The sequence below is a fragment of the Rhinolophus sinicus genome, chromosome 12 (assembly GCF_057876585.1).
Source record: "Rhinolophus sinicus isolate RSI-liver-muscle chromosome 12, RSI-T2T, whole genome shotgun sequence".
Lineage (NCBI taxonomy): Eukaryota > Metazoa > Chordata > Mammalia > Chiroptera > Rhinolophidae > Rhinolophus > Rhinolophus sinicus.
The window spans coordinates 5,647,501-5,654,173 of NC_142512.1; positions in this window are offsets into that span (position 1 = coordinate 5,647,501).

A 6,673-nucleotide genomic window follows, 5' to 3' on the forward strand; every position below is an offset into this window, starting at 1 on the left:
CCCTCCCGCGAGCCTGGCCGCTGCCCGGCCCCCTCCGCCGGGGGCCCCCCGCGCGAACTTGGCGCCGCCGAGGGGGAAACCCCCCCGACGGCGTCCGTCTTTCTCTCTCTCCAGCCGTCCGGTCGCGGCTCGGGAAAAACCCACACCCCGGGGAACGACACCCCCGAGCGAGGCGGCCCCAACCCGTGCCCGCGCGGCGCCCACCGGCCGCGGCTCGGGACGGGAGCGGGCGGAGAGCCGCTCGACGCGGAGAAGCGGGAGGCGTCGGAGGCCGAGCCGCCCCGCCCCACACACCTCGCCGCGCGGCGTCAAGCGCCGCACGCGCCCACAGCAACGCGGCCTCAAAACCGCGCCGGGGATGCCGGGCCCGGGCCCGTGCGTGACCCTCCCCCGACTCGGTGGGGGGAGGCGCGGGCCGCGGTAGGCCGGGAGAGCACCGCTCGGGGGCCCCTCGCCACACGGAGCGGAGGGGCCCCCTTGGCTGGCCAAACTGACACGCGCAGATGAGGGGCGGCGGCTGGGGGATGCGGTACCCCAAGGCACCCTCTTCGGATCGCTAGAGAAGGCTTTCTCACCGAGGGGGGCATCGCCCCCGACCCGGGACACGCCCCGTCGGGCACGGGCCAGAGCGCTCGGACGCCGGCGCCTGGGGTTGGGGGTCTGCGGTACGGGTAAGAGGGAGACGGACGACGGCCTCCGCGAACGGAGGCCTCAGGCGGGAGCACAGCGCGCACAACGACACGAGGGCGAAAGACGCCGTCGTCCACGAGTAGCGTGAGCGCGCCGCACACCCCTTCACAGACAGCCAGCGGCCGGAAATTCACCGGCCCCGGGCCGCCACGACCGCCCGCGCGGCACCTGCCCCCAGCAGCGTGGGGACGGGTGAGACGCGGCACGGCGCCCGTCCGAGTCGGGCCCCGAACGCCAGACGCGAGCAGGGGGCACACGACGAGGCACCCGCCGCCTCCCCGCGAGCGGGGAGAGGGAGAATGCCTCCTTCCCTCCTTCGACCTTACCGACTCGACCCCCGCACACACACTTGACCGGGATTGACCCGACGGGGCCGCCGGGAGCGGGAAGCGACGCCACCGACTCGGCCTCGGGCACCTGAGGGACGACCTGGAACGCTCCAGGGGCACCACCAGAGGGCCGGGCGAGGCGCGCAGGGCGCGACGGCGGGACGGCCCTCCCCGCCGCGGGGAGAGCCGCAACGCGAGACACGGCCGAGGCCGGGCGGAGAGTGTCCGCTGCGTCAGGAGACCCCTGGCCCCGCCGGCGCCGTGAGGCAGGAGGCGGGGGGGAACGGGGTCGGGCCGGAGTCCGCACCCCTGCCTTCCACACACCGCCATCGGGCGGGCGGGAGAGGCGAGGGGCCCGCAGGCAGAGCGAGAAGAGCGGTCCCATTCGCCATGAATGTCCGTCCCTCGTCTGGCGCGGCTTAGGCCCGGCCCGGGAGAGCGCGACGTCACCACATCGATCGGAAAACACAACGGGCAAAGAGGCCACGGGGGAAGGTAGCGCAGCGAGGACAACGATCAGAGGAGCCTGCTTCAGCCTCGCCGCACACCCCACTTCCCGCAGGGCTCGGCTGGCGGCGAGGGCCCCGCGAGGAGGCAGCGCCTGCCAGCGGCAGAACGGGGCACCTAGGCACCCGGACCGCGCCCGTGTGAATGCACGGCGAGGGGGGCGCGCGCGGCGAGACAACCCCGCAACGCCTGCCACCCCCCGCCACCCTCGGGTACCAGAGACCGGAGGGCTTCGTGTCGACCGCGGGTCCTCCGGGAACGCCTGGATTACGCGCGAGCCGGCGCGCAGGCCCAAGCGGGCGGCTCACGAACCAGAGACAGGAGGGCCCGGGCACCGGGCGGCGGGCAAGCGCCCCGCGGGGGGGCACCCCACGCGCTCGCGCCGAGGAGCCCGGCCCCCGTCGGGGACCGTTCGCCAGAGGACTGCGTGTCCACACCTCTCCGGTGGCACAAAATGTCGATCTCTGGCGTAAAAAATCACCGCGCCCGTCGGCGGCGCCTATCCACGGACCTCAGCGGCCTCCTCGGAACCGGTCTCGGGCCACCGGACCCCGGTCACCACCCCATCCCCGCTAGCGGGAGGAGCGGCTGGGCCACCTGGTCGACCCCCGAAGCAGGGGAGCCCCGAAGACAGGCGAGGAGGGCGAGGAGACGAGATACTCCCCACCGCAACGGTCGCAGGCGCGGGCAGGGGCCGCCACGAACCACCGCGCCTCCGAACTGGGACTCGGGGAGGGGGCGTGAGGGGAAACGTACCACCGAGGCGCCTCCGACGAACGGGCCTCCGACGGCCCACCCCCACCGGCCCGGCCGCCCGGTCTCTGGGGACGGGAAAACGGGGGAGGAAAAGTCGAGTCGGACCGACCGGGACCCGCGCGTGCCCCCCGTCCCGGTCCACCTCGCCCTCCACGTGCCTCCCCGCAGGGCCCGGCCCCGGTCCCCGCCGCCGGAACGGGACTCCGGAGAGTCGCGTCCGGCGACACCGTCCCCCGCGAGCACGCACGCGGGCCGGGGACTCCCTCCCCGGCCACACGCGCGGGCGGCGTACGGTCAACGTCTCCCGATCGGGACTTGGGTGAAAATTCCCGCGGAGGGGCGTCCGACGACAGGCCCGCGGGAAGGACCGCGGACGGGCCCGCGGGGCCCTGGCCGGGCCATCCCGCGCGGCCCCGGGTCGGCGGGCAGCCTCCGGAGCGGGACGCGGGGGAGAGAAAACAAAGTGCGATCGACACGGAAGGGCCGACGCCGGGCAGGCCCGGCCGCGGGCCGGGCGGGCGGGCCGGCGCGCGGGCGCGTCCCGCCCTCTCAGCGTTCCTCCGCGAGCGGAGGGGCACGGGCGAGCGCCGGTCGACGCGACCGGGCAGCCCGGGGGACGGGCGGCGGTCACTCCCTCAGAAACCTGCACCTCCAATCTCCGGCGAACGGGCGACGCGCCGTCTCCACGGCACCACCGGGACGATTCCGCCGGTGACGCCGGCCGCCCGCGACGCCTCCCCGGGCACAGCGGCCAGATCCCTCCCCTTGGCGCGGTCGCCGGAGCTCCGGAGGGAAGGGACGATATAAAAGCGGCCGCCAGGTGGCGCCCGACAACCGGAGCGAACGTCAGCGGGACGGATCCGGATCGCGAGCCGGCGAGGGCGCCCCGCCGCCGGCACGGTCGCCGGACCTCGTCCCGGCCCACCTCGGATGGCCTCTCCGGGCCCGGAGCGGGCCGGCTTCGGCCACCGAGCTCCCGGCCGCCACGACGCGACCCCGGCCGCTCAAGGGGGACCCGGGGCGGGCGGGGGAGGGGGGAATCTTGGGTTTGGTTTCGTTTTCTTCCTTTTGCGCGAGATCTTGATCGAAAGACAGCTCACGTGCGACGCCGTATTCGTCTCGGACACACGTGGTAGCCAGTCCACGGGGACCCACCTCCTGGAGTACCGTATTTTGCACTGTATAACCCCCCCCCCCCCCGGTAGACCGCGCACCCACGTCTTTGGCCCAATCTTTCGAGGGGGGGGGGAGGACGTTTCCTTTTAATCCCCTCCCCCCCCCCCCGTGTGTCTTTACGTTTCGGTACCCATCTTCTGCATCACAAGGGAATTCTAGCGTCCAGTCTTTGACGCGTTCCAGTATGAGAAATTTTACGTAACGAGTAATTACAGAACGCAAGAACAGGTGCGAGGTTCGAGACGTTTCACGTACCGGTCACACCCTCAAGGCCTTTTACGCACCCTTGAAGGCCAAGAACTCTTGGCCGCTGCCAGTTCCTCCCGAGTTCCACAAAACCGATGATCCCACGCCAGGGTATTGACTTATCGGTCATGCGGATATCGTGATCGACGTCTAGGATCACGCTTTTAACTCAGAAGCGTCAATAAAAGAATGAAAAAATACTCAACCACGTACGGAATCGGCCCGAGCCGCGTAGAACGCGCATCCTCATCTTCCCCTCAGACACTCGGGCCAAACGGTGCGCATTATACACGGCGATTTACGGCATCTGTTTCCTATCTGGAACTTCGGACCTCTCCCTCTTCTCTATGTCTCCCCCGCCCCCTTTTAATGTCTCAATGACAGTCCACGGTCAATACCATTCCATATCAGCTTCAGGTGTACCGCACAGCGGTTAGACATCTAGACAGTGCAGGAAGCGATCCCCCGGACCGGTACCCACCCGGCACCACGTACACGGTCACGACCACATCCTCGGTCGTGTTCCCTCTGCTCGACACGCCCGTGGCTATTTCTTTATCCCTTCCCCTTCGGCACCCTGCCCCCAACGCCGTCCCCGCACCATCGCCCCGACCACACGATCCGGTCCCCGTGTGACACCGTCCACGGTGATCGCCATAGGGTCGACTACATTCCTTACGCCGTACCTCACAGCCCCGTGACTACCGTGCCACGACCAATCTGTACTCATTCACCCCTTCCCCTTTTCACTCCCCCCAACGCCCCCCCCTTCCCGGATCTGTTTGACCGGGAATCGGGGGGTGGGGTGGGGGGTGGAATACGTCGTCGTCGTCGTCATCATCACCGTAAGTAATAATAAATCCCCCCACCCCGGCCGGGCGTCGGCAGGAACGGGAAACAGACCGCCCCCGCGCCACTCCGGGGCCGAGGCCCGGCGCCTCGGACGTGAGTGAAACCACGCCCGGGGCGCTCAGGCCTCCCGGCGCTCCCCCGAGCGGCTCCCGGGCTCCCGGGAAGACTCAGAAGAATCTGGGGGGCCGTCGACCGCAACACGGCAACCGGGCACGTATTCAGAGGACGACCGCGACCGCGGGAGCATCGTCTCCTTTTTCTTCCCCCTTTTCATTCCATCTTTTTCCAGCGGAGGGAGGGGAGGGTCTCTCCCAGACAGAAGAAGCCCACGAGCCAGACAGGTGACGTCTACACACACGCACGGTCCCCAGTGCTCGCGTCTGGCGGGGTAGTGCAGGATTGTGAAATGACGGTGCCGGCCGAAACCGATACCGAAGACAGGCCACGTTCCAATCGTCCCCGTGACGGGGGAGGGGGAGGGGAGGAGGGGGCGGGGGCGGGGCGGGGGGGGGGCGGAGAGCCGCTCGCAACATTCAAACTGTGGGGGTCAAAACGTTACACACGCCTACACGGACCGTCACGATCTTTGGCGAGTCAGGACAATTCACCTTTCAACATTCTGACCCCCCCCCCCCCCCCCGTTTTCGGGATCGGTCACTTCTCCCCGAGCTCCTACGAGGGGGACGTTTCCACCACCGGCACTTCCCCGTGACGTTTCATCTCTCTCTCTCTCTCTCTCTCTCTCTCTCTCTCTCTCTCTCTCTCTCTCTCTCTCTCCCCCCTCTCTCTCTCTCTCTCCCTCCCTCCCTCCCTCCCTCCCTCCCTCCCTTCCTCCCCCTCCCCTCAACGACCCTGCACCCCAGTCGATCGGGTCGCAGTTTCAGCGGTCAGTCACAAGGTGGCAGTGTTGTCGCGCCCGTGCTCGGGAGTCTTCTAAGCCCGTGCCGGTTCGCTTCAAGACACAACCCCTTTCTAGTCTCCGTCTCCGGTCACCTCTTCAAAAGAAATACTCTCATTTGAGGATCCGTTTGGGCGCAGAGAGGAGTAGGAGACAACGCCGAACACACTAGAGTGTCTGTGTGACTGCACGTGTGTTTTTATCACGGTGGTAAAAACAGACAATTGATCGTTTTCACAGTTTATGAGCATGCAGTTCACTGACGTGAAATCTGATCCCCTCCTCGTGGACAAAAAAGGAGGCACATCCTAAACCTGACTGGTCTGGAAGGGGCCAGCCCTGCAGGCGGCAGGGTATCGACACCAAAAGTAAACACATAGAAATTACTGCCGTGTTTCTCCAGAATGAGATCTAGCCATACCATCAGCTCTCGTGCGTCTTTTGGGGCAAAAATTAATATAAGACCCTGTCTTTTTAATAGAATAGAACGTCATACCGGATTTTCTGTGAGACTGGGTCTTACGTTCATCTTGACTGCAAAATACTCATTCGAGCTGATGGTCCAGCTAGGTCTTATTTCGGGGAAGCGTGGTAACTGAAAGTGGGTCGTAGGCAGCGGTCACATCTCTGGCCCGTACTTTTTCGGACAAAGGTCAATGTTTACCTGCAGGGAGACCCTCTGTCGTCTCTTGGCATTGAAGATGACAGACCCTCGGAATTTCAGAGTCATTCCTCTCTCTGTACCCCTCGGGGCAAGACCTGCCGCACCGGAGCCCGAGACCACAGAAATCCTCACCCTCCTCTCGCGGGCCGAATACCGTCTCCGTGCTGTAAACATTCATGATTCACTATCTCGCGTCCACCGGTGTAAAAGAAAGAAGTATGTGTCCTCCATTTTACTTTTATCCGATCCCACAGATCTCTCCACTCTTCTCTCTCCAACCCCATTCGACTACCACCGAGGGAACTCACGTGATCCTCCTTACGTCTCTTCCTCTGATTCCGATGTACAAGGTGTGATCGGACGATACGGTGAATGGGTAAATATAAGGAAATTAGGACACCGAAAGATTCATCGCCATCATCTCCCCTCAAAATACTCCCACTCGCCTCAAACACACTTATCCCATTGTCATCGCCACTCTCTATGAGGCAGTTCTGGAAGTCCTCTCTCACGGGTGCCTTTAGTGGCCGTGTTGTGGCTGCCTCGATATCCTGA